Genomic DNA, 23,847 nt, shown 5'->3' with positions numbered 1-23,847 from the left:
CACAGGGGTCCTTATGCATGGATAAGTGGTCCTCTTTCTATTTGAATTGGATGCCGCTCATCTAGAGGTCTGACAGTGTCAGCATGAGTCTTTGGTGGTACTTGAACCCAGGTCTTCCTGGCTTCTAGGCTGTTCTAGCTATCCAATAAGCCACAGTGACTCTCTACCAAGGGCCCAAGCCATTTTTTTTTCTTTTTTTAACTAGATTTTTTATTTTGAGCTTACAACATTCAGTTCTACATGTTCTTGAGTTTCAAATTTTCTTCCCTTCCTTCCCCTCCCCCCTCCCACCAAGACAGCATGCAGTCTGATACAGATTCTATATAAACCGTCACATTAAGCTTATTTACGCAATAGTCAAGTTGTAAAGAAGAACTTTGACCAATGGAATGAATCATGAGAAAGAAGGAACAAAACCAAAAAAGAAGAGAAAAAAAGAGCAAAATAGTTTGCCTTAACCTGCATTCAGACTCCACAGTTCTTTCTTTGGATGTAGCTTGCTCTCTCCATCATGAGTCCTTTGGATCTGTCTTTGAGCCTTGTATTGCTGAGAAGAGCCAGGTCTATCAAGGTTAGTCATCACAGAATCAATATGTGTACAGTGTTCTCTTGGTTCTGCTCCCCTCACTCAGCATCAGATCATGTAGGTCTTTCCAGGTTATTATGAAGTCCGTATCTTCCCCATTTCCTATAGCACAATAGTATTCCATTACATTCATATACCACAACTTGTTCAGCCATTCCCCACTTGATGACCAAGTCATTATTTTGTGTGCCATGTATCACATTACAGAATTTTGCTAGTAATCAAGGTCCATCTCACTGACTTATAGTTTGTAGACCATATTCCATTTTTTCATGCATGTTCTTCTCCCATCCTGTGGCATCTCATTCCTTCTTCCTTTGTGGGGAGGCAATCAGGGTTAAGTGACTTACCCAGAGTCACACAACTGGTGAGTGTCTGAGGCCGGATTTGAACTCATGACTCCAGGGCCAGTGCTCTATCTGCCATACCACCTAGCTGCCCCCATTTCATTCCTTCTTTATCTTTCATTTACAACGTGGCTTCATGATCCAATCTGCAGACCTGAGGGTGGCCGATTAGCCCATATCTCCCTACTTGGCCTTCAACACTTAAGTCACAGCATATTTGTGCTATTTTTTCCACTCAAAAAGTCATTCTCATGGGCTGGGAAAAGAAGCAAACTAAGCGTTATCCATTTTTGTCTTTCCGCCATCACCAGTTATCACCATTCCTCCACCCTAAGCAATGGGCTTCTCTCTTCATTGATTATCTTTCCTCTATACGTGGACAAACAGGCGCCCCTTCTTGTTGTCTGTCCTTGTTTGCCTTGCCAGCCTTCACTCACTGATATTTGAGCAGGCCTGACGCCCAGTGTTCCTACCAGATCATCCTTACCATTTATATTCACCCTCTGTTACCACATTGGTCTATAGGCAATTCTCCTTCTTCCCCCTCCATGTCTGAATTGTTCTGGGTTTCTCCAAAATTCCATTTTTGGAGTGCTTCCTATTCCTCCTGGAGATTTCCCATGGAATCATAGGCCAGGCAATCTTACCTGTCCATAAACTGAAATCTTTGAAAACTGTGCACTCTGAAAGTCTGTTGCACATCAGAAGACAACCTGGGTCCTCCTCCTCATTCCCGTGTCCTAAGATGGAGTGGTCGCTTTAAAATGATTCTCACAGTTTCTCCTTCAGCAACCAGTAACTGCTCAAGGTTCAGAATCAGATCCAGAAGAGGAGTTGCACATTGTCTACCCATTAGAACGTAAACTTCTTGAGAGTCGGGACCATTTTCTCTCTTTCTTTGTATCCTTAGCATTCAGCACAGCATCTGACACACAGTAGGCCCCTAATAGATGCTATTGAACTAATTAGTTGCTCTCTGTTTGTTCATCTTTTATGCATTGAAAATAGACCCTAGGTTAAGAATTTCAGAACTAGAGAAAGGATAGAGGATATATGAGAATCAGCAAAATAGAAGGTATAAGAAACAACAGGTTGGGGCAAATAGATCTCAATGAAATGCTGTAGGAAAACTTGAGGTATGATCCTCAGATCCTTTTGCTGGCTGGTGGGGAAAGAGTCATGGAAGGAAAGGGGGCACCTGAGCTGGACATTGGCAGAAGAGGATTTTTTCACCTGTATTCCTGGCCCTGTAGATGTAGGCTTCAGGGGGAGTTAATTTAGGTGAAGAAAAAAGAGACAAGCCAAGTGTTATTGTAACAATAATAATGCAAACTCCATGACCAAGTTCAAGGCATAGATGGTTTTTTCCTACTACAGAACCACCGTGGTGGCAAGATAAGATGGTTCTGGGGCATTTGGCCAGTTTAGACATTTGCTGGAGGCAGGGGCATCTGATAAGTATTGTAAATGCTTTTTATCTCCCAGAAATGTAAAGAAAGTAATAAGAAGAACTTCCACTTGGGATTTAATTTCTGACTGGTGGGATAACTAGTAGATGAAGTGAAGGAGGAAATCAGAAAAGATTGTCAGCACCTGAATTTCTAATAATTGGGGGTGGATGGAACATTCTCAGTGGAGTCAGACACAAACTCTAGACTTCTGTGGGGCAGTTCATACAGGAAAGAGGAAGCATGCCAACAAGCCAGTGGCCAGAGACTTTAGAAGGGAAAATGGTGCAAGAGGAAAGGGGGGAAGGGAAGCTTCCAAAAATGAACCTTGTATCCCATGCACTTTGTGGAATCCCAATAAGGAAGATAGAATCCCTGTAACTACATGGCTCAGTTTTGGTTGAGCTCAGCTCCTACAAAGATAAGCCTACAGTGTCTTCTGTCCTCACCTTTGAATCTTCAAATTTCCGGCTTTCTTCAAAGCACAAATCTGAGGCTATCAAGTACATGGAGCCCTTCCATTCCCCCTCCTCCCCAGTCATCCCTCAGTGTCCTCTTCCCCTAGAAATCACTTCATGTTTCCTCTTTATTTTCTTGTTTGTGTGATGCATTCCCCTGAGAGAATGTAAGCTTCACTCTCTGGGAGAGTGCTTCTTTATCCTCAGCCTTAGAAAAGTGTTCACACATAGTATAGACTCAATCAATGTTTATTGAGTTTAAATGAATGAGGGAAAGAGGAAAAGTTGCCCAAGGCAACACACAAAGGGGTTGCCGATGTGTAAGGATAGCATCACAGAATGGTAGAGATGGAAATAGATCATCAACTCACCTCCCTTCCCTTACCCCTACCTTCCCCCCCACTCCCGCCCCCCACCTCATTCTATAGAGGAATCAGTTTGGGGCTTGGGGAAGGGAAGCAATTGACTGATTTTTTTTTTCTGACTCCTCTAGGTAGATCTTGGGGTGGGGTTGGGGGGCAGGGGCAGGGTAAGAGAAGAGGCAGCAGGACCAGGTTCCAGTATCAGAGTGACAGGGAGACCAGAAAAGACAGGCTTGGGAGGAAAATGTTGACAATAAAAAGCCCCATCTAAACCTGTGGAGCAAGAACACTAGGAGGGCCAGGCTCCTGACTTGGAGTGGAGAGAGCACAGGTTTTGTGGCAGGAAGCAGAAAGCCATGGTCTTGCTTTCTTTTTCTTCTTTTGCTCCTGGCATTTCTTAAGGGATTCTCATAGTGGAAAGTGTAGCAAAAACAGCAAGTGTTGGTAGGAGATTGAAGGACAGCTAGCTACTGTTCACTGGCCTAGACCTGGCTAGCCTCCTCCCCTTCATCGGTCCCATGTGCTCCCATTGAAGTGCTCTGGGGACATTCTCCCCTCCCCCAACCAAAGGTCTCCCAGAGAAGAAAAGTCAATCTTAGAGAAGCTAAGAGCGAACTGGGAATTTCAACTCTGTTTTCTTCATTTTCCAATCTTGACAACTCATTCTTTAGATGTTCCCTATGTCTAAAATGCCTTCCCCTAATTTCACAGACAGAGATCACCATACATGTGATTCAAGACCAAGCAGAAATTCTAAGTACCTTCTGTAGCCTCTTTAAACACATGCACAATACCCCTATACACACTTGGACTATAAGCAGTTTATGAATACCTTTTATCTTTAGTCATTTCAAGGTAGCTGGAGGCACAGTGGATAGAGCAGTGACCTGAGTCCCAAATGGGCTTCATACACTAACTAGATATGTGACCTACGTAAACTGCTTAATGGCTGTCTGGCTCAATTTCCTCAACTGTAAAATGGAAATTATAGCACATAGTAGGTGCTGTTTAAATGCTTACTCCCTTCTGCATTTCAACACCCCTCTAAATTGAACTGATTAAACAAAACATTCCATACAGTCATCAATTCTGACACTGTCTACAACATTCTGTAGAATAGTCCTCCACTTCTCTGCCTTGACCAGGGGAGGCCAGATATGTTTCATTAGCTCTTCCCTGGGTTTTCCAATTATTCTCTGTTCCACTTTCTTTTAAGGATCTTTTCATTCATATTGTTGTAAATATAGTGGGAAGAATTCATCTTGTTGGATTAATTGATGCCACATTAGCTAATATAAATCTTCCCGTATTTCCCGAAGTCCTCACTCATTTCCTATCCGTTACATTACCGTGCCATAGTTTTTTCATCCATTTCTGAATCCACAGGCATTGACACCAGGATGTTGACACAGTTGGTGTACCTTGCTTTTCACAGCCTTACGAACACTGAATCCTTCCCATCTTCAATCAGCTTTGCCAGTTTGCTAGATGTGATGGGAGTTGAAACTTCAAGTTGTTTCAGTTTTTAGTTTTTCATATTATTAGTAAATTAAAGCATATATTTGCTCTTTGTGGAACTTCTCTTGAAAATAATTATATCCTTTGAATACTTATCTGATGGAGAATGGCTTGCTATTTGTCTGTTGCCTAGGTATCTTTGGATATCAAACCTTTTTCAATGCCATTTTCATTTTTTAATTCAACTTTATTTTGTCTTCAGTTCCAGATCCTCTCCCATCCCCTCCCGCACTCATTGAGAAGGCAAGAAATACAAAACCCATTACAAATATGAAGTTATGCAAAACAAATGTCCACATTATTCTTGTTCCAGGAAAAAAAAGCAAGAAAAAGAAACAGAAAAAAAATGTTTTGGTCTCTACTCTGAGTCCATCAGTTCTCCATAGGGAGGTGAGGAGCATTTTTTATGAGTCCTTTGGAATTGTGGTGGGCCCTAATTTGTGCTGATCAGAGTTAGCAAGTCTTTCACAGTTGATTATCTTTACAGCTTTATTGTTACTATATAAATTGTTCTCCTGCTTCTACTCACTTCATTTCGTATCAGTTCATATAAGTCTTCCCAAGTTTTCTGAAGCTATCCCTGTCATCATTTCTTACAGCATAGATATGCCATTTCCCAACTGATGGGCATCCCCTCAGTATCTGATTCTTTGCCACCACAAAAAGAACTGCTATAATTATTTTTGTACGTATTTCCCTTTTTCTTTGATCTCTTTGACCTAGTAGCAGAATTGCTGGGTCACAGGGCATGCACAGTTTAATAGCTTTTGGGTCATGGTTCCAAAATGTTCTCCAGAATGGTTAGACCAGTTCACAACTCCACCAACAGTGCATTAATGTCCCAATTTTTCCACATCTCCTCTAGTGTTTGTCATTTTCCATTTCTGTCATCTTAGCTAATCTGATGAGTGTGAGATGGTACCTCACAGTTGTTTAAATTTGTATTTCTGTGACTTATCAATGCTATTTTTGCAAACATCTTTTCTCTCCTGATACTATGAAGCCTTCCTGATTCACCTAGCTGAAGATGCTTTCCCCTTTTTTTGAACACTCAGACAGGTCACTTGTTTCTCACATTGATTTCTTAGGGTCTCTTTGGCATTCTTGCAAGTGGATCTTTGCATTTAAGATTTTAGCAAGGTTGTGAGTGCTTTGAGTGCAAGACACTGCCTTATTTCTCTGTGTATGTCCCTCAGCACCTAGGACAGGGCCTTATATAGAGGGTATGAGGGCTTAGTCAATTTGTTAAATTCAGCTGAAAGTATCTGGTCTTATTAAATGTGTTCAGTGATCAAGGCTAGGGTAGACACAATCTTTAAGCCCTGAAGGAACATGCAGAAGTGAGAACAGACTTACTATATACATACATATACACATGCATACATGTGCACATACATAAGCACACACATATTATATATGTTCTATGCATTCACATATATAATGCATGTTTTATACACCTATTCATACAATGTATATACACACAGTATTATATACATGTATATACATACATGTCTGTGTGATTATGTGTATGCACATGATATATACACACATGCACACATGTAAATATGCATATGGATGAGACAAGGAAATCTAATCTATAGCTGTAGGTACACAAATAGATACAGGTGGACTGGTTTTTCCCTGTCCTGCCTAGCCTGGAGGTGTAGTGACCACTAACTGAGTGACAAGGGAACTTTGACCTACTCCATTTCCCACCCAGGTCAGGTCAACCCCCCTTAGGCAGCCTGATGACTTGCTGTTCCAGGGAGCTCCCCCCCTACTGCTTCCAGTCTTAGTGCTGACCCTTGTTTGGCTTGACTCTTTGTAGCAGCTTAGAAGTGAGATTACAGATGGGCACCACTATGCTTGGTTCCTATTCATCATTTTTAAGCAGTGGTGGTGAATGCCAACTTTTCCAGAAGGTTGAAGATGGGCAAATGTGGATCAAAAGGGAAGAGGTGGATTCTGGACACCTGCAAATGGGTGAGCTTCAGTGTCTCTACCTACCTAGACTATAGAAAAAAACCACAGTAGATTCAGTCAACATTTATGAAGTGCTCATTACATGCAAGCTTTGAAGAACAGTGTTGACACATAGTAGGTACTTTAATAAACACTGATTAATCAAAACACATTTCAAGGCCCTGGAGCAACTGAGGTGAAGGGAGGCTTGTCTTATGCCCCTAACCAGAAATCCAGAACCTGTGGGGGCCAGAGAATGAGAGCTGTTCTCAAAAAACTTGAAGAGACTCTTTTAGGAAAGCCAGGTTGGATAAGTTGTGTGGTCTTGGATGGAATGGGATGCTTGGGATGGAACTATGACTAATGTGGAGAAGATGCTGAGAACAAACTTTGGATGAAAAGCAAAGCTTCCAGTTAATCATTCTAGAGTGGACTGGGCTGCCCCAATTTGGGAAGTATTACCCTATCCCCCAACTTAATATTTTCAAGCCCAGGTTACATAGCTCCTGGTAGAAGGGATCCCTTTGCAGGTGGGGATTGTATGAAGTGGATGAGGTCTTTCCAACCCCAATTTCTCTCAGTTTATTGTTGTACCTTTGAGGAGGGAGAGTGCTGACAAGAAGGGAACCTGAAAGGCTCTTCCTGACAGGAGGTGGCACATGAACTGAGTTTTAAATCCAGTTTGTCTGGACCAGGGATGGGGTACCTGTGGGCTCAATGTCACATGTGGCCCTCTAGGTCCTAGAATGTGGCCTTTTGACTGAATCCAAACTTCACATGAAGTTCTCCACCCCTGGTTTGGACCTTTTGCAAGGGGAAAGAGTGAAAAGTCAAACTAGAAAGGTAAAGATTATTAAGAGAGTGCATCATTGAGGGTTTTAAAGGCCTGGTGAAGTTTACTTCATTGTTGTTGTTCAGTCGTGTCCAGTGAAGCATTGGAAAAAGGTTCTTGAATAAGGGAATAACACTGCCAGGGAGATTTTTAGCCACTGTATAGAAGAGACTGGAGAAGAGAGATGTAGGAGGTTAACTAGAGAGGGTGACAGGTACTAGTGAAGGCCTTTTAGGAATAGAAGAGGCCTGGGTATTTTGGTGGTCACCAAGGAAGGAGCCGGTAGAGGAAGCTAAAGATGGACATCAGGGCAGAGTGATCAAAGGGGTTATGTGCTTAAGGCCATAAGTCAAAACCTTGCCTTTGGTGAGAAGCCCTACCTCTTCATCAGAGACTGAGGCAAAGGAGATACCTGGTGATGTGGGGGCCTTTTAGGTCTGGGAGGGGGAAGGATACACTGAATTGATTGCAGGAGTTAAGAAGATGATTTGAGGGCTTATAGAAAAGGAAGTGGCATTTACTAGGAGCTGGAATGGGCTCATTAAAGAAAAATTCATGTCAAACTAACCTCAATTGTTTCTTTGGCATGGTTACTAGATTTATAGATTGGGGATATATACTACAGTCAGAGCCACACAATTGGATCTCAGTAGAGCATTGGAGGAAAGACTTTCATGACATCCTCAATTTTTTGTTCCATTATAAACATCTCTTTTTCCTCCTCACTACTCCCCATACTGGAAAACAGAAAAAAGAAAATTGCTGTATAAGCACAGTCAAGTAAAACCAGTTCCCATATTGGCCATGTCCAAAAATGTGTGCCTTATTCTGCGTGTTAGTTCATCATGTCTCAGTCACAAAATGAGGCAGAATTAACTCTTGAAAATCAAGTCTCCTGGGAGTCATGATTGATCAGAGGGCTTAAGGCTTTCAAAGCTGTTTGTTTTTGTAATGTTGATTTTGTAGCATAAAGTGTTCCTCTGGTTCTGCTCACTTCACTCTGTATCAGTCCATTCAAGCCTTCCCAGATTTCTCTGGAACTGGCATGACATCCTCAAAAACAAAGGCTCACTGAATCTCAGAATTAGGACATCAAGCATCCAACTCAACCCTTACCTAAAAAAAATAAACCCTCCAGGCCTACCTGACAAGTGGTCAGCCATTGAGCCTTTGCTTCAAGGCCTCCAGTGAGGAAGAACTCACTACCTCCTGAGGCATTCCATTTAACTTGTGGATACCTTTGACTGTTAGGAATGTTGTTTCAATTTTATTTTTATTTTGAATTTAAACACCAAATAAAAATGAACATTTCTATATATATTGTAGAACAGAAAAAAAGAACATTGTCCCTGAAACTGTCAACTACTATTATATACTGCTTGCTTTTCTCTTAAAGCCTATAAGAAGTTGAACTTTGAGTTTTCAAAGCTGGCCCACTTGGCTGTTTTCCTTCTCTGCATTACATTTGTTTGAAAAAAAAAAAAGCTAACTAAATAATTCTTTCCCTCTCTCCCTTCCTCCTTTGCTTCTTCTCTCCCTTCTTTCTTTCCTTCATCTTCAATCCACCCCCCCACCAAGAAAAAGAAAAACAAAGCCCTTAGAACAAACGTGTATAGTCAAGTGAAATGTTCCCATGATGATTGTACACAAAGAATATGTCTCATTCTGCATCTTAAGTTCACAATTTCTGGCAGGAGGAGGTGGGCAGTCTGCTTTCTCAACATTCCTCTGGAATTGGGGTTAATCATTGCATTGATCAGAGTTTTAAAGTTTTTTTCTTTGTAATTTTTTTTGTCAAAGTTTTTCTGGTTCTGCTCACTTCACTCTGCATCAGTTCATACAGGTCTTCTAGTCATCTCTGACACCATCCATTTCATCATTTCTCATAGTGTCTTATCATTACAGACAGCTAGCGGCATAGCTCTGAGCCTGGATTCTAGAAGCCAAGTTCAACTCTGATTTCAGATACTTTCTAGCTGGGTGACCCTGGACAAGTCACTTAACTTCTCTCTGCCTCAGTTTTTTTCAACTGTAAAATGAGGTAATAATAACATCTACATTCTCAGGGTCATTATGAGGATCAAATGAGATAATACTTATAAAGTGCTTAGCACTGAGCCTGACACATAGTAGGCACTATGTAAATGCTTATTACTGTCTCCTTCCCTTCCCTCATTTCCCCTTCCCCTCTCCCTCTTCCTCCCTTCTATCCATCCATCCATCCATCCATCCATCCATCCATCCATCCACCTCCCTCGAACATCCTAATGCCATACTCTTCACTGCTAGCTGGGCATGCCCTTACTATCTGGTTCTTTTCCACTTCAAAGAGCTACCATGACCATTTCTATATATATAAGACCTTCTCTTCTCTCTTTAATCTTTGGGGGTATAAATCTAATATTGATATTGCTGGGCCAAACAGCACGCATGCACACACACACACACACACACATGCATATATATAAAATACATATGTAGATACATGTATATACATATAGATATATAATATCTCTCTCTATATGTGTATATATGTAGAGAGAGAGGTTGATATGTATGCTGTTTAGTGGGAAAGTTTTTTTTCTTTTCAACAAGCCTAAAATCCACCTCTTTGCAGCTTGTTCTCATTGCTCCTGGTTCTTCTCTCTGGGGATAAATAGAATAGGTATAATCTCTCTCCCATGTGATAGTCCTTAAGTGGCTGACAGAACTGAGGGTAGAGGGTGGCAACCCCAGTCTCAATCTCATGTCCTGTTTCTCAGCTTTGTCCTTTTGTTAAGAAAAATTTGAAATCAAATCAAGTGTTGTGAATACAAGCTTTAGATCATCTCCTGAAAATAGATTTGTAATTTAAAAAAAAATTTAAGGCAATCTGAGTTGGAAACCCTTGGGCTAGCTGATGGTATAATGCAGTTTAGGGAATTCTTGGCTAAACAAGTGTGCCTAAAGAGCGTGAGTTAATGGATTACTACCACCCTGGAGGCAAGGCTTTCATGGCACGCTGCCAGGGCCTTGCCTTTGACCCTGCCCTGATCCACATTTGACTTGGATAGAGACTTCGGTGCCATCAGGAATATGTTTGCAGATCACACCAAGTGAGGAGCTGGGTGACAGAAGCAGGGTGCTGAGAGCCCAACAGGATGGAGGGAAGTCCCCAAAGTCAATGAAAAATTTGACAGTGAGGTTGTGCAATTAGAAGGGGTTTGTATTTTTTACATTGGAAGGGACCTTAAGGCTCATCCTCATTTTAAAGATGAGGAAATGGAAATCCTAGAAAGGGGACATGACCTTGCTTAAGGTCACACAGCTAGTAAATCAGAGGGCTGGGAGTCGAATCAGGGCCCATTAATTCATCTGCTTAGACAGGATGGAGTGATGTAACCAGCTTAGGTGAAGATGGGCTAGGAGTTCAATGGACTGCCCCCAAAGGACCTCTGTTAATTCCATGTGGTATCCAGGACAGGAGAAGTCATGCCTGATAACATTCAGACATCCACAATAATGTTATACTCAGCTCTGGCTTTCACACTGTGAGGGAGGTATGGGAGTGGGAGAGGAGTCCTCCCCCACCCTTCAACCTCTCTCTCCCCCCATGCACGATGGGTGGAGTACGTCCAGATCAAATGAAAGACTATTGAAGTGGTTCAGGAAAGCTGAAGAGAGTGAGGATATCCTCTTGGCAGGGATATCATCACCATCTCCTACTATTTAGAGGACGAAGTGTCTGCCTAGCTCCCAGGAGGTGGCAGTTACACAATGCAGACTCCTGCTTCAGCAATGCAAAGACCATCATCCTAACAATGGGAGCTGTCCAGCGTTAAAACAGTTGGACTTCAGATGTCTCTAGTCTCCCTGTCCTGGATATGGTCCAACAAGTTGGTGGTGATCCTGGAGTCTGAGTTGGAAGCTGCCTCATTTAGCCACTGTCATGGTGCAGGGGAAGGAGCTCTGGCTTTGGAGTCAAGATCAGAGTTTGAATCCTGGCTTTGCTGCTTAAATAATTGTTTAGCCTTGGGCAGTGGCTTAAGGCTTTTGTGTCTCGGATTACAGTGGTAAAAATCAAGAGTTGGATTAGGTGATCTTTGAGGGATACTTTATAGTTTTAAATATAGGGTACTATGAAGCTGATACCCCTAAAAGAACGTTGCCTACCACTCTCTGAGAAGGAATCATCCGGGCTTTGCTTGAAGACCTCCCATGAGAGGGAAGTCCACCCCCTCCAGAGGAAGCCCATTACACTTTGGGATGACTTTCATTGCTAAGATTTTTCTGATTTGTTTTTACATCAAATCGGCATCTTCAGATTTAGCAGCTTTCCTGCCAGTGCTCCTGGGTCTGCCCTCCTGGTCTGCGCTTGGGGCCAAAGAAAACAAATCTAATCTCTCTTCACGTGACAGTCCTTCTAATACTTGAAGGCATGTGCCACAGCCAGTGTTCTCTTCTCTGGGCTAAACATTCTCAGTTACTTCAATTGATCTTCCTGTGTGACCATACACTTAGCCTCTTTGAGCCTAAGTTTTAAGTCAGCTCCTCAAATACTCCTGGCTATCCTGAAAAGACCTCTGGGACAATTACATACTCAGCTCTTGAGTGATTGCTGGCTTTCCTTCTCTTTCTCTTTGTCTAAATTTTTCTACCCTCCAACTTATAGACATCGTTCAGGATTCTCCTTCTCTTCCTCTCAATCTTTTATTTTTCTTTGTTTTCACCTTGAAGCCTTTCCATTCCCTCTCCCCTCCTTCCCCAGAATGCTTCAGTATCCCAAATAACCTACAAAAGTAGAATGGCATTCTAATAGCCAGGAGTGGAGGTGGGGGGGTGGGGGAGATGTCTGGTAAATCTGGGTTTGGAATCCCCTACAGGAATGGTGAAGAGGGGAGTCCTGCCTTTGGTGAGAGGGTGATTTTGACATTGAAAGGCCTTCCCCTTGCTTCCAATTGGGATTCAAGGTAGGACAATCTTAATGATGGGTAGGACAGTCCGAATAACCAAATTGTAAACATAATCCTATTTTTGAATTCAACAAGTATTTATTAAGTTCCTACTACATGACTCACTAAACAAACAAAAAAATACCTTTGCAAAACAATTTGGTGAAATGATCCCTGTCCTCTGGGGACTGGAGAGAGTGAGAACCAGTCAAGTCAATAAGCATTTATTAAGCACCTACTGTGGGCCAGACTCTAAGCACTGGGGACATAAAGGCAAAAGAAAAAGTCCCTGTTCCCCAAGAGCTCACAGTCAGAGCCAACATGAAAATAGCCATGTACAAACAAGAGATGGGCTGTATAGATGAGAGACAGTCAACAGGAGGCTAGCTTAAGGTGAAATGGGCAAGACTTCTTGTACAATTGTAATTTTTAACTGGGATCTGCAGGAAGTCGGAGAAGCCAGGAAGCAGAGACTAGGAGAGGGAGCATTCCAGGCCTGGGGGACAGCCAGTGAAAATGCCTGGAGTCCAAACATGAAGTGTCTTCTTAGAGGCACAGCAAGGAGATTACCCCTGGGGGCAGGGAGTAAGGAGGAAAAAGACTAGAAGGGTAGGAAGGGGCCAGGTTGTAAAGAGGATTTTATATTTGCTCTTAGATGTAATAGGGAGCCTCTGGAGTTTCCTGATTTGGTGAGCTAGGCAGGGATGGGGTGGGGATTGACTACAAAGAGACCTGAGGCAGGGCGACTAGTCAGAAGGCATAGTCCAGTTCAAGGGGATGAGGGCCTGTACCAGAATTGTGGCACTATCAGAGGAGTTAGGGCGGTGTATATTAAAGATGTTGAGATGTACCAAGACTTGGCCACATGTTGGCTATGGGGTGGGAGAGAGAGAGTGGGGAGTCTCAAGTCTGGGTGACTTGGAGGATGATGGTGCCCTTGCCAGTAATGACCAAGTTAGGAAAAGGGAAGGCTTAGGAGGGGGGAAAGGTCATAAATTCAGTTTTGGACATGCTGAATTCCAAGTGTTCACTGGGCCATTGGAGATGTGAGACTGAGGGGTTAAGAGAGAGGTTAATCGCAGCCATAGATTGGTTATGGTATAGGGCATCCCTGTCACCATACTCACTCTTTGCGGTGAGATTCTTTTCTTTTTTTGCTAATTTTTCTAGCCTTTCTTCTCACCTTTAGACTTTTTAGGACTGGCCTTTGCATACTTCTGGAAGGGAATGTCTGGGCTGAGCTCAGACCCATTTGGTATTCTCTCAGGTCCTATTGCTGCTTTTTCCAGCTGTTGTCTTATTCCAGGATCTCAGGGACAACTCAGGGTTAGGGGAAGAGGGAGAGAGGAAGGGAAGAGAGTTAGCATTTATATAGTACCTACTATGTGCCAGGTACTGTGCTAAAGTCCTTTTACAAATATCTCATTTGACTTTCACAAGAACTCCATAAGGTAGGTGCTACTATTAACTCCATCTTACAGTTGAGGTTAAGTGACTTGCCCAGAGTCATATAACTAGTGAGTGTCTGAGGTGGAAATTGGACTCCGGTCTCCCTGCTATAGGCCCAATGTTATATATCCACTGTGCCACCAGCTGGTTCAGGGACCTGCAAGCTTTCACAAAGCAGCCTGATCTGGGGCAAATTGTTTGCTGTCCTCCTGCTCTGAGCTCTACAAGCTCTTGTCCTGGATTTGGGTTTGAGCATCACAACTGTGGACCGGCTCTTGGTTGGATCTCCAGTGGATTGCCACTGAACTTAGCCATCTTTACCCAGCTAGACAGCTCTGCAGGTTCTTCTTTGGTCAAGTTTCCAACTGTGCAGGCTTCAGATTAGGCTGTGAATACAAATACAGGGAAGCAAGACAGTCTTTGGCCTCAAGGAGCTGCCTCTAGTCTAATGAGCTAACACAGCACATACGGTAGCTAGAAACGGAGGGGAAGGGAATGGAAGGAAGGAAGATACAAAACCCTGGGTGGAAGGTGGCCCTGTTCACTACTCATTCCAATGGCTTTTTTTTTTCTGGACCCACCATGCTTTAGGTCCTCCTTGGCTGGCATAGAGAGCACAGGGCTGAGTCCTGATTGCAGCTTTGACATTGTAACCTTAGACAAACCACTTCAGTTCTTAGGGCTTCAGTTTGCTTGTCTTTAGGGTGGGGAGGACCAGATGATTATTAAGGCTCTGCTCCAACAATCTGTTCTAAGATCCCTCCTAGATCTGTCATTCTGTTCTAAGATCCCTCCTTGCTCTTACATTTTCTATTTGAAGATAAGTCTCTTTTCCACTCTGACTTTACATGTTCTATGTCCTAAGAGCCCTCCTTACATTTTATGCTGTGAAGTCCCTCCAAGACAATGTCCTGGTAAATGTTTAACAACTAGCTCTCAAAAAAAACATACTTTTAGGTTTAATCCAAATTAATTGATATTTTCTCCATCACTTTCTTAAGTGTAGAAACCAGCAAAATAGTAAATCAAGCCCTGATTTGTAGCATTTGCCAATTGCTGAGGTATATGCTCATACTGAAATTTAAGAATCGGCTTTCGTGTTAGCTAATTTACTATATCAGCACACCCCTGTGTCCCAGCCATTCAGTGTTCTAATTCACATCCCAGGGTTCTTTGTTCTTAGGCTCCTCTCAGCTGTCATATGTTAAAATCTGCCCCAACATAGAAACATCCAAAGGGCCTTCCTAGCTCTGACATTCTCTGCTTTAAGGATCCTCCAAACTCTGTCCATTTGTGGTGGCCGAAGTGAAAGGACAAGGGGTTGAAAGGTGGCGGAAGAGATGTGAACAATGATGTTTGAGGACAGGAATATTCATAATTTGTCTTTTATGAAAATTTTTAAAAAAATTACTAAATTTAAGGTCTCCTTTACTGTTTTAGGTGCCTACTAAGTGAAATCCCTTGTTTTTCATTACAACTCTAGCTTTGATTCAGGTGTTTGATTCAAGTGCAAAGAATCCGGCAGAGAGGTTTGTTAATGGAATTTAAACTCAAGCCCTCTGACTCTGGATTTGAATCCTGGCCCTGTCACTGGCAAGGTGACCTTGGGCAAGTCACTTTCTTTTTGTGGACCAGAGTGTTATCTCATTTGTGAAGTGAGGGAATTGAGCTAACTGGCTTCCAGTGTTCCTCCAGCTTTATGTCTATCATTCTGTGATGGCAGTTGGATGTTCACTGAAACTTCACGTTCTTCTCTGGTCAGATGTATGCCCGGCTCCTGTCCTCCATTATGTTGGAGGCAAAAACTCTTGACACTAAGGTATGAGGACAGTGTGGGTGGCGTGCTTTTTTGGAGTGTTGGTCCCTAGAGTGGGAGCCAAACTGTGCCCTTGGCTTTCTGTCTTAATGAATCACCATACATGCCTTGCCTTGTCCTCAGGGTGTGGCTGGGGTTCCTTTTGGAATCTTCAGATGATACAAAAGAGATGGCTAGGCTTTCAAATCATATCATTCAAGAGGCCAGACAACAGCTCTTGGTGGTTCTGACTTGATGCTCCTCTGGACCATTTGGAGATGTTTGGGGGGAAGAAAAGAGAAGAATACATAACTGGAATTGAGGATCTGCTGGGGATTCAGAATAGGATGAGGATTGAGCATTCTTGGAAGGTAGGGGACTTGCCTCCTTCTTCATTGCCCTTTGGCCCTTGACCCTCAGCTCAGCTGTCAGATGGACTGTCCTTGGTGCGAGTTGTCCACTTCCATCGTTCTTCTCAGGCCCCCCCTCACTTGAGCTCCTGGACAGTACAGCCTAGGTTTCCTTCAGGTTTGATATTGAGGGGCAGTGAATATTTTCCATATTGAAGAGCAGTAGTTACTAACAGGTAGTCAGGAGCTGGAGGTATAGGAAGAGGAAACTGGAGATCACTGAGTTTCAGTTTCTCCCCAAAAAGATGCAGAAAGAATTCAACAGGTATTTACTTCACCCCTACTGTGTGGTAGGTTATGAGACTAGGAAAGAGAAGTAAGACATAATTTACCCCAAGGTGAAATGGGATCTATGAGAATTTAGGGGGACGTGCTCCCTGCCTTGGTTTGGGGGTTGGTAATGACTTGTTCCCTTTAGGCCCAAAGAGAAGAACTCAAGCACTAGGTAGAAGTCAGGAGGAGGCAAATTAAGGCTTGATGTTGGGAGAGATTTGGGGACAATTGGAGCTCTCCCTGCCATGGGCTCCCCTGGGAGGCAGCATGTGTCCTGGCCCAGAGGTGGGCAGCTTTTCCTCTTCCCATTCTCTTTCCTCCTGTTCTAATGCATCCAAGCCATTCTCCTGTGGATAACGTTGCTTCCCTGGCCCTGGGAGCCCTGAATAAGTTGTGAGTTTTCATGTGCCCATGATCAGGACACCTCCGTGTCTGTGTGAAGGTCAGGAGTGGAGAATGGCCAGGGTTGGGGGGCCCCATGGGAGAGCAAACCAAGTTAAAAGGGCAGGCTGCAGGGTTCAGTCCTTGCCTTCGGGTTCTGGGCATTGGAACAACAGTAATAGCTCATGGCATTTTATGATTCGCGAGGTGCCTGCCTTGCAGAAACCCTGTTATAGTTAACTGCAAATGTGTCCATTTTACATTTACAAGTTGAGGAGACTGAGACACAGCCTCCTAAATGCTGGAGCTGTGAGGAGAACCCCCACGTTCCAGTGCCCGGTCTCAGAGGCTTTCTCCCAGCCTAGCCCAGTCCGTGGTGCCTACCCCTCTGGGGCATGAGAAGGCTGCCCAAGTGGCTGTCCCCAGCCTTACCTTCCCATCGCAGGGTTTAGTTGTGATCCCAGTCCCTCTGACTTGCCTGGTTCTATTGCCCAGGCACATTCTTCCTAGCTGCTCTCTGCCTCCTCCCTCCTCTGGCAGGATGGCATCCAAAGAAACATCTCCTTTTCCAGTGGTGAGCAGCCATCCCCACTGTGCATCCCATTCCATCCTTGCTCTCAGGAGAGGCCCAAGGGCATGCTAGATAGAGGACACCTTTATTCATGGACCAGCTCTCCTCTTTCCTAGCTTTATAAGCAAGAGGAGTCACTAAACCTTCGGAGCCTCTGTTTTCCTGTCTATAAAATGGAATAATGTGCTTGCTAGCACCAGGATCACAGATTGAGAGCTGGGAGACATGGAAGAGCTCATCCAATCTTACCACCTCATTTAACTGATGAGGAAACAGGGGGCGGCTTGGTCTGATCCCAGGGCTATTCCATGGAAAGTGCCTTATTTACCTTAAAGTGCTATGGAGGAGCAGCTAGGTGGCACAGTGGATAGAGCAGATGGCCCAGGAGTCAGAAGGACCTGAGTTCAAATCTGGTCGCACACACTTACTAGCTGTGTGACCCTGGGCAAGTCACTTAACCCTGATTGCTTCCAATTAAAAGAAAAACCTGCCAAAAAGTGCTATGGAAATGTGACTTACTATTTATGATTGCTATGTCTTATCTAGCTCTCCATCTCCTGGAGCATGAATAGAGAGTGTAGGCCTCTTTCTGATGGAGCCTGTGGCCTCTGTGAACTAGACACAGGTGACAGACACCTTACCAGTTCAGGTGTTAGTTTGTGGAGGGAAAAGAAGGTTGTTTCAGCTAGTGGAGCATTTTTTTTAATGTCCCATCTCTCTCTCATTCTGGGCAACCATGGCTGAGGTGAGCCAGAGGAGCTCCCACCTCTGAAATCAGTCCAGACACCCTAAGCAAGGTGTAACTGCTTTAACACTTTGACCCATAGGTTACTATTGCATGCTCCAAGAGGGAAATGGGAGGAGCAGGATGTGCTGGCAAACACAGACAGCTGGGTGAGATCTGTGCTGAAATATTTTTGGATATCTGGAGCTGGAAATAAAACCATCTTGTTGATTACTGAGGCAGAGATGGATCTCACAGATACAGTCTAATCCCTTGTTGGGGTGTTCTTTGGGTCTCTCATTGCCTGCGCGAGGGCCCTGTGGACTTTTGCAGAGGCAGAGTATCCATGTATAGAGAGGCGGTAGATAGCTTCTGTCTTCTCTCCTGCTGGAGCTAGGTCTGGAGTAATATGCTCAGATCAACCCAGAGGCAGTTAAGTGCCTTAGGGATAGAATGCTGGACTAGGATCTAGGAACCCAGCTTCAGATCCTTTCTCTGATACTAGCTTGGGACTCTGGGCAAGTCACTTAAGCTTTGTTCCAGTTTCTTCTTCTATAAGATGGAGGTGATAACAGCATCTACCTCCCAGGTCTGTTTTGAGGATTAAATGAGTGAGTTTATGTAAAATGCTTTGGAAACCTTAATGTGTAAAGACAAGCTATCATCATCATCTTTACGGACAGGGTTGCATTTCAAGAAGAACATTGATAAGCTGAAGGATGTCTGGAGGAGGGAACTAGCCTGGGAAAGCTCCCAGTCTAAGCCAACAGTGGCAGCTGAAGGAGCTGGATGAGAGAAGAGTTGGGGGCTTGTGATACAGCTTTTTTAAGTATTTGAAAGACTGTTCTGTGGGAGCAAGAATATGCTTGTTTTGCTTGGCCCCAGGGGGCAGAAGCAGGGGCACAGGTGGGGAGTGATAGAGGCAGATTTGACTTCTTAACAATTGAAACTGTTCCAAAGAGGACTGGGCTCTCCTTGCTTGAGGTCTTCTGGCACAAGCTGCATGACCACTCTCCATGGTTCTTGTAGAGGGGATTTCTATTGAATAATTGTAAGAAGAGCCAGCCTTCGCCTGGCACTTTAAGGTTTGCATAGTTCTCGGCCTATGTTTTCACTTTTGAGCCTTGCAATAGCCATGTGGAGTATATGGTGGTGATGATAGCGGTAGTAGTGTCAATACTAGTAGTAATACTAGTAGTAGTGTTGTTGTTCAATCATTTTCAGTCATGTATGACTCTTCGTGATCCTATTTGGGGTTTTCTTGGCAGAGATACTGGAGTGGTTTGCCATTTTTTTCTCTAGCTCATTTTACAGTTGAGAAAACTGAGGCAAGCAAGGTTCAGTGACTGGTCCAGGGTCACACAGCTAGTAAGTGTCAGAGGCCAGATTTATATTCAGGTCTTCTTCACTCCAGGCTTGGTGCTTTATCCACCCTGCCACCTAACTGCCTGTACCTATTATCTTCATTTTCCAGCTAGGAAACTGAGACTGAAAGAGGTTAAGATATGAGTTGTACTAGCTGGCTGCTGGAGTCTTTTCTAAGTCTGTGACTGTACAGTTCTGTGAATCTCAGCTTCACAGCCATGGCCAGTTTAGGGGTCCCAGAGTACCAGGTCAGTGGGCCTAATGCCAAGAGAGAGGGGTCATGAGCTCTGGACCTGGAAGCCTGCTGGGCAATCCTAGCCCAGCTAAGGTCAGTCTCTTACAGGCAGCCAGGAGAAGGAGGCTGGGAGGCCTTGGGTCCTGAAGGTGGGATGTGGGTGGGTTGACTGCTTTCTGACTGATGGAAAAGGACATATTTCCTTCACTGCCAATCCTTTGATCTTCCATTTGCCTCCCCCTCAGCTGCTAGTGCCTCCCCCTAAAAATTACCTGGAATCTATTTTGTATGTACCTATGGAAAGGACACGGGTCTCTCCAATTGGCTGTAAGGACCTTGAGGACAAAATCTGATTTTGGTTTTCTCTCCAGTGAATGATGCCTAGTAGGTGGTTAAATGCTTGTGGATTGTGGGATCATAGATTTAGGGAGGGGAGGGGTCCTTAGCCATGGCAGCATGGTGTATAAGAAGGAATGCTGGATTTGGAATTCGGTCAAAATCCTAGCTCCGCACCTGTGTGACCCAGGGCAGACCACTCCTTTTCTCTTACTGTCCTTTTTCTGACTTGTAAAATGAGAGAGCTTGTCTGAATGGTCTCTGGTCCCCAGACCTCTACCTCTATTTAAATATGATTGTCCACCTTGCTTTCCCTGGCCCTCAGTTTCATTATCTGTAAATTGAGGGGATTCAACTCGTGACTTAAGCAGGCTCCCTTGCAGCTCTAAACCTAATAATGCTAAGATCTAGTCCACTTCCTTTGTGACCTAGATGAAGACTCCTTAGGGCCTGAGTGGGGGTGGGGATGACTTGATGCTGGGCACCCAGCTAGTGCTTGAACCCAGGTCCCTGATTCCAAAGCAGACATTCTTTCTCTTCCCCTGTCCAGCCTCCCTGCAGAGGAGGAGGCTGGCCTAGCTTGTGGTGGAAAGGAAGGGGCTGGTCTTGTCCAGCTCTGGCCATGCCAGGCACTTGGCTTTCTCTCCCCTTTCCCATCTCCAAATTGGCCCCTCTTTGAGACTTATTACCTCCACCCTGCCACACTGTCTCCCCTCTCTGCCAGCCCTTGCTCTGGGTCCTCTCTTTGCCCTGTTTGCCCCCTCCCCCCACCCTGCTTGTCACTGACAGTGCCTCATCATTGCAGGGGCTAATTGCAAGCCCTGATCAGTGAGTGAAGGCGAAGGCAGTTCCCATGGCGACGACAAAGAGGTTTCAAATATAAAGGAAGATGTGATAGGCTGTAATTACTTAGGCAGAGATTGATGTGTGAACTCAGGAGAGTTGGAGTAAAGGGGAGAGAGAGGAAGAAGAGGTTCCCCCCACCCCATGTCCCCACAGGTGGGGTGGAAGATTGTGGCCATCTTTTTGCCAGAGAGATAAAAGCAAGTGGACTTAGCGTCACTGCCAACCCTCAGTCATTCATTCAGCAAACTTTTGTTTAATGCAGAGTACACTGCTCCGTGTTGGAGGGCATGAGGTTTTTTATCAATGACTTGGATAAAGGGATAAACGGGTAGCTTCTTGGCTTTGCAAGTGACATAGATCTGGAGGGGTTGCTAAGGCTGGGTGGGGGTCAGGATCCAAGAGATCTTCATGGCCTTGAAAATCAAGAGAGATGGCTTTTAATAAGGGCAAATGTCAGTGTTCACATTTAGAAGAAAAAAAGTTATCCTTCCAAGTATAAAATGAGTGAGGTCTGTCTTGACAACAGTTCATCTGAAGAAGACCTGGGGTTCTTAGTGAACTTCAAGGCTATTGGTTGAAGAAGCATTTTTAGGTGCTCACCACATGCTAAGCACTAAGTTAGGAACTCGAGGATACAGAGAAAAAAAATGAAACTTCCGGCCCTTGGACAGGTGCTATTGGGACTGCATTAAGATAGCTCCTAGATCCAGAGAGAGAGATGTGACAGTCTAGCTAGACTCTGCCCTGTTCAGAGCCCATCTAGAGTCTTACAGTTAGTTCTGTGCAGCACCTTTTGGAAGGTCATTAATAAACTACAGATTACCTTCAGGAGAGATTAGAATGTAGAGGGGCCTAGAGACCATCCATTAATTATGTATTAAGTACTACACCATGTGCCAGACACCATGCTAGATACCCCTTCCTTCAAGGAGCTTACATTCTAATGAGGGAGACAATATGCATATACAGGAAGATATAAATAAGTGCAAGGTGATTTTTTTTTTAGAGGGGAGACCCAATTGAGTGAGGGGATGAGGGTTATGAAAAGCCTCATATAAAAGACTGCACTGAAGAAGGGAAGGACCTGGGGACTTCTAGCTAGAGAAAAGGCTATCTAGTGGGGCCATGATGGCTGTCTGTCAGCAATGATCGGAAAGGCTGTTCTGGACCAGAGATTAGCCTTTGTGTGCTTGGCTCCTGAGGGCTGACCCTGACTCAGTGGGGGCAAGTAGCAGTGAATCAGATCTCAGCTCTGTACAAAGATAATCGTGCTATTGCAAAGTCTTGGGCAGCTGCCCGGGCTGCTTCTGGAGTTCCTTCTCTGGAGAGGTCTTCTGAGGACTGGATTCTCACCAGGGATGAATATGATGAGGTAGCTTCACAGAAGTGCAAAAGTCTCTGCCCAGAGTGAATGGATTCGAATGAATGCAAATAGTCCTCTACAGGCAATAAATACAGAAGAGATACAAAGTTTTCTCATTATTCCAAGGACTGAGAGGCTGCAGTCACTTCCCAGAGACACTCTGGTGCAGTGGCTGGAGGCTTTGTCTTGGAGTCAGGAAGATCTGCTTTTAAATTCTGCTCTTGACATTTACTCCTTTTAATCCGGCCAAGTCATTTAACCTGAGTCTTATTTCCTTACTCGCAAAAAGGAAAGAATGCTTGCTGTTCTGCTTGCAAACCTGTTGTAAGGCGTCAGTGTGATAATGACCAGAAAGAACTTTGCAAACTCTAAAGCAAGATTCCACAAATGCTACTTGTTATGAGGGAAAAAAGATTTTTTTTCCCCCTCTTGTGGGAGTTGATACAGGAAGGAGAAGGTATTTGAGCTGGTCTTTAAATGAAGGGCAAGGATTTTCCAGGTCCAGTGTCTGGGGGTGACGGAGGGAATGATATTGTGGGAAGGGTTGGTCATGTTTGGTGAAGCAGACATGTATATGAGGAAAACAAGATGAGAGCTGGGAACTCACAAGGAATTTCTGAGTCATCTAGTTTAAGGTCCTTACTTCCCATCGACTTGTCCAAAGTCACGTGGACAGGTCTTCTGACACCTAGACCAGTGTTCTTTCCATTGAATCTGAATCCCTAAGGTTAGCAAAGTCGATGGACCCCAGATTTCAGTTGGTCTTGGATGATGAACAGTCCGGAGCCATTGAGAACTTGTGAGCAGGGAACTAATAGTAACATAGTCCTGGTGTGTCTGATAGCTTAGCAGGGGCTTGGGTTAGGAATTTATTACAACATTTCAGATAAGAGCTGATGAATGCCTGAATGAAGGGGGTGGTAGGGAAAGGAAAGGATGAATTCAAGGGAGAACACAGAGGTGTGAGGAGATATGGGGATCAAGGGAAGAGGAGGACCCAAGGATTGCTGCGTGTTTGAGTTCTGGTGACTCAGGGCTGTTGGCCACAGTGCAGAACAGAAGGAGGGCCTGGTTTGTGGTGGAGGAAGATGATAAGGTCCTATCCAGTAGATAAGCATTGGGCTTCTAGTACCAGGTAGAAACACACTGTATGTAGTATTTGAACATCAGAGCCAGGAGCCTACAAGCAATATTTGGGATACATATCTATGTCATAATGGAAGTCATGGGAGTTGAGGAGATGGAAACCTTTTTTTTCTAGGAATGCCCAGTAGCTTGGTAGTGGGCACAGAGAAAACAGATGGAGGGGACCCAGAGTTGACTCTTATTAAGGCAGAGTGTAGTAGAAGGTTGGGAGTCAAATAATCCTAAGATATTTCCTAGATAAATATTGAAATGAATTCATCTTAACTGACTCTGTGGCTGGCTCCAGATGTCCACATCTCATCCAGCCTGTACACTGCCCTTGGACGGAGCATATTCCCCCTCCCCTTCCCTCTCCCTCCCCCATCCTCCCACTTTTGTCTTGGAATCTCTTAATTCCATCAGGAGTGGGAGCTCAGCGAGTGTTTTTTCATTCACTCATTTATAGGGAGGGGCTGGGAAGGGAAGCTCCTGAAACCAGAAGATAACGATGGCCTAGGAAGACTAGGAGG

The 23,847-nt window shown here is 44.2% G+C and overlaps 1 protein-coding gene across 1 annotated transcript in view; it reads left to right on the top strand.

Annotated features, from left to right (window-relative positions):
* Nucleotides 1-23,847, top strand: part of TET3 (tet methylcytosine dioxygenase 3) — a 132,700-nt gene that overhangs the window by 4,827 nt on the left and 104,026 nt on the right. The gene's annotated exons all lie outside the window — the stretch shown is intronic.

The sequence above is a fragment of the Trichosurus vulpecula genome, chromosome 3 (assembly GCF_011100635.1).
Source record: "Trichosurus vulpecula isolate mTriVul1 chromosome 3, mTriVul1.pri, whole genome shotgun sequence".
Classification (NCBI taxonomy): Eukaryota; Metazoa; Chordata; class Mammalia; order Diprotodontia; family Phalangeridae; genus Trichosurus; species Trichosurus vulpecula.
Note: the sequence above shows the minus strand (reverse complement) of the source record. Positions and strands in the feature narration are given on the sequence as shown.